Source organism: Lampetra planeri, chromosome 3 (genome assembly GCF_965212315.1).
Source record: "Lampetra planeri chromosome 3, kcLamPlan1.2.h2, whole genome shotgun sequence".
NCBI lineage: Eukaryota > Metazoa > Chordata > Hyperoartia > Petromyzontiformes > Petromyzontidae > Lampetra > Lampetra planeri.
Window position 1 is genome coordinate 18,045,307 of NC_136109.1, and position 9,116 is coordinate 18,054,422.

Consider the following 9,116-nt stretch of genomic DNA (forward strand, 5'->3'; position numbering starts at 1 on the left):
GGCAGCGCTGATAAGGGTTGACAGGTATGAATAATGAGACAACCATCTGCCCACGCAATGTTTTAGTTTAAATTTTTCTTTCGTGTGTACATGCGCTGCTGCTGCTGCTGTACACCACACACAGAGATTAAGTTAATTACCCCCGTACCCCCTCCATAGACTGTGTAGGCTGTTGGGGTAAATGCTGTTAGCGAGCACCTGTTAATGCCAGCCATACGCACAAGACGATGGCGTGGCTTATCAATATACCTGGCAACTCTTGTCTCCAAATTGTTGACGTTTATATAACTGCACCAGATACTCGTTTAAGACTGAGTCGACCTTCGGGGTGAACCCCAGGACTGGCAGGTAGCATATGCCACTGATGTTGGTCGTGACCAGGAATCCACCCTGGGTTCGTAGGGCAATGCGATAACCACTGCACAGTCGCTCCCCAAGTACACACATTCACAGCCACATAAGCACGACGACCCCCCGTTGTTTATCCTTATGGACCACGCGACAAGTATTGTTGTTCGCACGTAACCGCAATGGTCGGGACCGAGGAAGTCTTGAGACCAACAACAAAGCCTAGGTAGTAATTTTCATTTTGAAAAAAAAATCGGTGGGAGGCCCAGGATAGCTTCGGATGCCACCTGCACACACATGTTGTGAATGACCAGGGATTGAACCCAGATTGCCGGGATCGTATTTCAGTGTGCTAACCACGATACCACCACTCCCAGAAAAAAAACACACACAAAGATAAAGACCCCCGTCCCCTTATAACCTTAACAGACTGTTGGGGCAAGTGCTGTTAGCGAGCACCTATGAAGGCCAGCACGGCACATGAGGGGGTGGGTGGCCCGGACCACGCCCGGCCGCCTTTGTCTCCCCAGTGGCAATGTTTACACACCGCATCAGGTACTCATTTGAAGCTGAGTCGACCTAGAGAAAGCCCAGGACCATTTCAGATAATCGTCAATGGTGGCGGTTTCTGGCAATCGAACGGTTTGTAGCGCAAGTGCGCTAATCGCTGCGCCACCGCTCCCACACATACAAAAGACAAAGATTCCCCATATAGCCTTAACAGACTGTTAGGGCAAGTGCTGTTAGCGAGCACCTATGAAGGCTGGAACGGTACACGAGGGGGTGAGTGGCCAGCACCGCGCCCGACCGCTTTTGTCTCCCCAGTGGCGATGTTTACACACCGGACGAGGATACTCATTTCAAGCTGAGTCGACCTAGGGGATGTCCAGGACCGGTTCATATAATCGTCACTGGTGTTGGCCACTGTGAGCTGGAATCGAACTCGGGTCACCGGGTTCGTAGCGCAGCGATCTAACCACTACACTACCGCTCCCCACATACATACGCACACGTACAGACACGCTCACACTTTAATCTCATTCTTCTCAACCTCCCAAACCCATAAAGGAAATAGCGCCACGTTTTATTGTCCGAGCCACTCGCGATCAAATTTCTGCCCCCCCTCCCGCCCGCCCCGGCTCCTTTATACGTGACCACGGAACAAGCGATCTCTTCACGCTAAATTACTCCACTCCGTCTCACCCAATTACAGCCCAGCGTGTGGACCATGCAAGTGCCCCATGCGAGCAGACAGAGCCACATCACACCCGGGCGGCAAAGCAGAAAGCGTGTCCCGTAAACACCCGCCGAAGCCGCTGTTCTATGGGCCACGCGGTGGGTGCACAGGAGACGGCACGAACAATCCCCGCAAGGTGCCCCCCGTCTCCTTACTGAGCGCTTGCCGGAGCTGACATTTCATAACGGACCTACTCCTCACAGCACTTTTCATTATAAGATTTCAATAGTGTATATATATATTTTAAAAATGTATATATCTACAGGACACTCTCACCACCTTCATCACGAGCACTGCCTTTCTCGCAGAAGAATGCAAAAGGTTAACATTTTCAAAGAATCGCCGAATTACACTTGCCAGTGGAGAAAAGGCAGAGGTCGCAACCGGGTACCCGATACCCGTACCCTACCCGATACCCGGCTACCCGTACCCAGCCGGGTACCCGTTTGCGACCCTGGTGCGGCCGGGTACGGGTAAGGAATCAAACCCCGTTTGCGACCTCTGAGAGAAGGTCTCCATCGCCGAAACCACTGCCCGACCCATGGATGTTGCACCCCTAAAGCAGCGTTCACGACGAAGGTGGCAAGTTTAATTTTATTTGTGCTCGTGCGTCAGTGCCAACACGTTTCTTGTTTAGCATCCACCGCTGTGTTTTCTTTGGTTACATTTGTGTTTGTTTTTTGTGCACTCCGAGTTCTAATACATTTTAAATAAACAACTGCTCAACTTTGCGCGTTCGATTCTTGACGTGTTTATATTACCTGATCGCTATTAAAACAATCAAACATTTTAGACCTGCCAGAATAGAAAAAATCATTAAAAAATAATAATAATAAAAAAGGAAGCAGTCCGGGTCACATTGACCGAGCCAATATTAAACGGTACATATATATAAATAAAAAAATATCACAACAATGCTTACAACCTGTTTTGTAGAGCCAAGTTCCGCGCAACTAAATGCCGCAGTAAAACAATAAAGATGGCTCGTTGAAACTGGCTTGCTGCCGCGGTGAGCGACCGTTTAAAAATGACCCGTGGCCTCCTTTTGTTTGTTGATTTCTGTTGTTGTTGTTGTGTTACCTTAATCCTGCAGCGGGGGTGAGAACGGCGCGTCGCTATCTCGCTGCAACCGCCACGTCGCGGCGGGCACAGCGAGCCGGTCCAAGGTCGTCGGCGCCTGCAAGATAACCCACGGGGGCAGGCCAGGAGGTAAAACTATTAAAGCCTTTAAACAGGGGGCATCCGGAGTCCCGGCTCGTGGCTCAAAGTCTGCAGCCGCAGACCAGGGTTTCGCTTAGACGTACAACGCCACGCCAATTTGTCTGCGCTGATCAGCGGTGTGCGTTACTCTGTCCCACGGCTCGGGTTACCGGACATCGTTTGATCCAAAGGCGGACGAGTGACGCGGCTAACATCAGTTGGCGCTTCGGTTTAGTGCTGGGCGACGTCAAGTTTCGTGATGCTGGTTATTTCGTAATGGAAATAATAGAACCCCCCCTGCGCCACCCCGACCCCCAACTTCAGTGTTTGATTTTTCATCAGATAAACGATATCAGCAGGATCCGCACGCGTGCCTAAATGCTGTACAGTCCAACTCGTTAAAAACAGGACGTTATCACTGGGAGCCTAAAGAGCTTAATTAGATTGACTGTAAGTGTGTCTCAAGTCTTAGCAGGTAAGCCCTTTGAAGAGGACTCTGCTTGAGGGTGAATGTTGCAGTTGAACCAACGCGCCAGTGAGTAAAGACAAACGAAAGCTAATTCCTTGTCCCCCTGGCTAGAGTCTAGACTGCTTTAGATGACACATTTACAGAAAATGCCACTCAAGAGGTGGTGGTATGCCACCAGCCGCAGGTCCCACGTCACTTCTCTTTTAAATAATCAATTTGCATCGATCAAATGTAGAAAAGAAAAACTTTCACGAGATTTGAAGCTTTCGGTGACTGCAAGGATTCATATTCTTAGTTTTTTTTCGTAGGTAAAAATTTAAAATTAATAAAAGTAAAATAAAAATAAAATAAAAATCACGACGTTTCGGAGGCAACACAAGATTCCGTCTTCAGGTGGAACCGTCACAGCACGATAGCTGTATCAAGTAAATTTTAATTTTTTACCTATGTGACTTTACCGAAAAAAACGAAGAATATAACTTTCACGAGGACACGTGTGCTTTCAGACTATCGGCAAGTGGGTGGCAGGGGTTAGCGTTCATCCCTATTGGATACTCCGTGCCACAAATCAAAATTCCACATTTCTTTGGCTGGGCACGGTTTATCACTATTGACTTTTACAAAGTGGGTACAGTGCCGATTTTAATCAACCCCCGAGCGATGGTGTGGCAAGTTGACCTCCAATCGGAAAATGTATTCGCAACGTTTCAAGCGTGAGTCAAGCATTCTGTTAGGAGTGCCACCCGAACACACTTTTTTTGTGTCGCTCTTTTGTCAATCTAAAATTAAAGGCAATTTCAAAACAATGCAGAAACCACAGACTAAAACTAAACGAAAACTATTTTTTTATTTTGCCAGATAGGGCCCACTGAGCTATCGAGCTCTTTTTTCAGAAGCGACCTGGCCACAAATGTTGACTCAAACTACCAAGTGGCTTATCATGTAGAACTATATATCAGCCTAATACTCGAAACGCATGTTGATTCTAAATGTGGAGGCAAAAACCAGAGGACCCGGAGAAAAATTCTACACGACCAGGGGGGAGGACATGCGAACTCCAAACATACAACAGGCGTCAGAGTCAAAATCGAACCCACGACCTCCTGTATACCAGGCGAGGTAGTTAAGAGCTCGCCACTGTGGCTCCCTGCCGGATCAACTGCCGGACGAAGGCCTCTCCACACTCTGTCAGTTGTGGAGGTTGTGTGACAGCACAGCACGGCACCTCGCCACACTGGTCAGCGCGATTCGAAGGGGGAGCGGGCGGAGGGGGGTCGGCGCACGACCGGTGCACATGTCACACTGACATTAGACGTGGCTGGGAATCCAATCAAGGTCTCCCCCGGGTTCATTGCGCAGTGCTTGAGCCACAGTGCCGCTGCTCCACGTGTATATATACACACACACACATACGTGTATATATATATACACACACACGTGTATAGCCCCCCCGCCCCCAGCCATGCCGTGTGGATCACGGGGGTTATTTGACCACACTTCATCACGCTGATAGTAGAGTACAACAATGGATTTTGCTGTACCACGTAGCCCCGTGTATATGCTCTATGCCAGCGCTTCTTAACCTTTGCTGCAACCTTGCACCCTGTTGGTTGTCAATCGTAAAATTAGTTTTTCATAAAGACATACGTTTGATGAAGCGAAGTAAGCTGTACTCACGTGCCCGTGTTTAATTTGTGCTTTCGATGATTTACCTTCTACAAAAAATCTGGCATGTCTCGCACCCCCAGAAAGGGCATCTCACACCCCCAGGGGGTGCAGCGTGCGCCCCAGGTTAAGAAGAACCACCGCTCTCTGCAGCGCTAACTGCAGCAGCCTCTGTCACCATTGAGCTCACAAGCCCGACGTCCCAGCGAGCTCGGGTTAGCGTGACGCAACCCTCTGTTTGAACAAAAGTGCCGTTGCAGCCCGGCCACCACCGCCCACAGTTTGAATGTCAGCGGATGAGTTACGAGGGCGGCAGAGGCAAAAAAAAACGACTTTCCGGTTCACCTGGTGCGAGAAAGGTGGCAGCGAAACGCTCCGTTATCGCGGCAAATGATATCTGCCGCCTGCACCTGCTGACGCATCAGGTCTCACGCCCTTACGGGGTCTGGACGGCGCCTTCTGCCCCTAACCTTGGGGCACCCCCTGGTAGAAGCCACCAGACACCAGCACAGGGGAGTGAAACGATAACGCAGATATCACAAGCCAATCGGGGCCTCAGCCTGGTTCGTACTTCGAAGGGGACACTGCCGAGGGTATACCTGGTGTTGTTGTCGGGCTTGAGTCGCGAGGTGGTCAGGAGATGGCGGTACAGCGATGGCTGCTTGAATCTATCTGGGCTGAAACTTCGAGTGCTGTCACTTCGTGCGTGTGGATTTTCTGAGGACCGTACTGCAGGAGTCCAGGTGTCCTCCCACATGCCGAACATTCGTGAACGGAATTCACCCAACAATGCAATGCGGGTCCTTCCTGACATAGATGGTGTCTCGAAATTCGGCTAGGCTTTCCTGGATAAATGAGGGACATTGTTATTTTCACCATAAAATGTTGCTTGCTACCAAGTGGCGGGGCTTGTAGGGACAGATGAGTTTGGGTACAGGTATAACGCTTAAACAGCGGCAGAGTAATTCCCTTGTGGGAGGAACCACACACGAGAGAAAAGGCTCCCAACCAAGTTCCCCGACGTGTTTTCACGTTGTACCGAGTGTCGTTCGGCTCATTGAGCTCCCGGCACGTGGGGCGAAACGTCACACTCCGAGCCGAACAACACGCGAGACAACCCCGAAAACGCAACGGAGATCCATACAAAGCATGCCCGCGAAAACCTGCGCGGTAAATAGCAGCACACGAGTCTAACAAAGTGCAAATCTTCCACCCACGGTGCCATTTATAGCAGCATCGGCCACACCACTTTTGCAGTAAGTGCTGCCCTCAAATTAAAAATAGTGGTGGCAGTTATGTAAACTAAACTTTTTTTTTATTCCTCCAACGGAGTTAGCAGCAGCAGCAGCTGTACTTTTGAAATCTTTAGCCAAACAGGGTCAAGTTAAGCCCGGCGTTGCGCAATGGCCCCCTCAGGGCCCACTCATTCTTGACCTTTGCACAACAGTCGTTGTGGGAAATAACCTTTTCAAACGCAAATTGTCAGGCGCGGCGCACTCCAACGTGCACTCTGGGTAGAACGTCATTATTTGGATCCTTTAAATTGTCGCGGCTACCGCCACTGCAAAGTCACACCGATTAAAAACAGACCTCGCCAACGTGTGTCCATGCAGGTGCTTGAGCATGTTACTGTACAGCCCTCTTGTCAATCCACTGCTGGATGAGGGCATTCTGACGCCTGTGTGGTTCACGAGGGTTATTTGGACATCTTCACTCCGCCGGTGAGGTGTGGCATTGACTCTGCCTGTGAGGTGCGGCTTGGTGAAGCTCCGAGCAGTGGACGTGTGAGCACAGTATAGTAAGATGTGTACAACACTAAATGTTGCTGCACTGCCTTCTACTGCCCATCGCATAGCCCTGAACCTAACACTATTTGTGCATGGTGGTCACTCATCTAAGCGCTGTCCAGACTCAAACCCTGCCTGGCTTCCGAGATCTGATGACATTAGGTGCATTCCGCAATTATTTATTCACATATATTTTATGCAATTTAATTGAATATTACATGTTTATCGCTTGTTTGAAAGGTGAATTAATATCACGTTTACATGTCAATGCCCTCATAGGCAAGTATCATGTAAATATATATAAAATGTACACACGTCATCTCTTGAATTCATGTACCAAACATACCTTTGCGTCAAGTCACGCAACACCTGGTCAACGATGATGTGATCATCAATTACGCGAATTCACTCGAATAAATCGGCGCACTTGTAGCGATGCAAATGTATCAGGGTACACCGAACATTGTCATGAAAATATTCACTAAAACATTATAGCTCTTTCTCCCTTCACGAAAATGCGTTATTAATCTGCGGTGTGGGTGGGGGGGGAAATGTATTTGCTGAAGGATTGCAACAACAGAATTGTAAATGATTTGAATAAACGTTACCCGTTTCAGAGTTATTCAGCGTCTAAAACATCGTACACAAGGCGTGTGCAATCATGTCCAGCGGTGGGGGGTAATGCATTACCAGAAATCCAATTACAAAAAGCAATAACGCGTATTAGTAATATGATGCTATTGGGGTGTTTTTCTATTCCCAGTGTGGAATCAAATTACCGACACTTAGCATGCACCGAGTAATTCGATTTTACAATAATATTCATTTTTAAGCGACGAGTCTGTAGCCGCTTGGATTAACGTGAGGACAACAGAAGGCAATTGCTTTCATTCGCGCTATAAAGCCTACAGCCACGGTATAACATGATGAACGCCAAAGTTAGATTAAATACCATATATTTGTTTTACTAGTAATCATGAGAATAATCGAGTGATAATATTATCGGACGAGCTCGACTTTAAAAAATACCAAACAAGGAATTCAGTTGCATTATTTCTAAACCTCGCTTCCGTGATTAGAGAATATAATGCTTTTCATAAGTCAATCTCTCCGCACTGCGATACCGCGGCTACAATTTCACACTTTGACTCCGTTCCAGCGTACCTCGGGTAATTTCACAGCGCGGTAGTCGCTTTCGACAGCAGCCCAAGCACCGTCGCCACAACCTCCGATGGCCAAAGCTCTCACGCGTGGAAGGAACAGCGCGCGTGGTGGTTTCCACTGCCACAGAACGCTCCAAGAATAAACATCCTCCTACGAACCCCACGGCTACTCGGAAGACCACGTGTACACACACACACCGCGCGCGCACACAGCCGCGCGCGTGCGCGTGGAAAACGCAGCTGCTGCCACGGAACACAGCGCCCCGTGGGTCAGGTGACCCTGGCAATGCCTCGCATGCCCACTCCTTCAAGCTACGTGAGAATGATGACGGGGGGAGGGGGGGGGGCTTGTACTCAACGCCGAGGGACGCTCACAATGTCAAGGAACCACCGCGGATGTCGACTTGTTTATGGAACGTTCTCCTTGTCCTTTGGTGGCGACTGTTTGCACACCGCGGTTAAGCGCTCAGACAATGATGACAGCACGAGAACGCTGGGGAAACGTCGCGAGCCGCGAGCCTGTCATTACGGGCGTTTCGTAAAGTCGGTTGGGTCATCTCGGTCTAAAGGAGGAAAGAGTCTGCGTACGCATAATTTGCTCTCGCTATTCCGAGCACTTTGCTTCTCCATAGCTAATGGGACTCGGTTGCGCGTTGCTGGCATAGTTCACGGCCATTCTTTTGCGAAGCTTTCGGTGGTGCTTGCTTTGTCACCACCACACCGGGGTAACCAAACGCGAGTTGATATTCGCAGCATCACACGGAGAGGAGGAAGGAGTAAGTTGAGCCATGTTTTGTTGTGACCGCACAAATATACAGGACTGTGGTGTTTGGCCATGGGACAGAACTGCTATCCCAGTTCAAGTTTCAAGTTGATTTTGTTTAGCCGGGCGACAATTGAAGAGGCGAGGATAGAGTCCCATTGGTGAGAATGACTTGGGTGACCAAAATGGCAAAAAGCCAAACAATTGGTGCAATGAAGAAAATAGAAATCAGAACTAAAAACAAGCGTTACGTGAGAAACCGAAAATTTTTGACAAATAGAATTGAACGTTAAACATTCACACCCCTCCTAGCGCAAGTTGACTCGGGAATAATATTTGTAGGTTGATCATAGTACAATAAAAATTAAGTGACAGACATATTAAGCGGATATAAGGTGACGAGTGGACTCGTATGTAAACAGAGAGGGATGTCATCGGAAGGTAACAACGTGCACCTGTACAAATACCGCATTTCAAACAAGTC

General features: G+C 48.8%; 1 protein-coding gene across 3 annotated transcripts in view; it reads right to left on the reverse strand.

Annotated features, from left to right (window-relative positions):
- Nucleotides 1-8,112, reverse strand: part of LOC144739426 (semaphorin-4A-like) — a 103,980-nt gene extending 95,868 nt beyond the window's left edge. Inside the window, exons 1-2 of one of the 3 annotated variants that reach the window (XM_078622403.1) lie at nucleotides 7,871-8,112; nucleotides 2,666-2,762 (exon numbers count right to left, since the gene is read on the reverse strand). The gene's annotated coding sequence lies outside the window, so the exon portion shown is untranslated. Of the gene's footprint in view, nucleotides 1-2,665; nucleotides 3,012-7,870 lie in introns of those variants that run through there. The other 2 variants (XM_078622408.1, XM_078622389.1) reach the window with 2 other exon arrangements.
- Nucleotides 8,113-9,116: the final 1,004 nt, after the last annotated feature.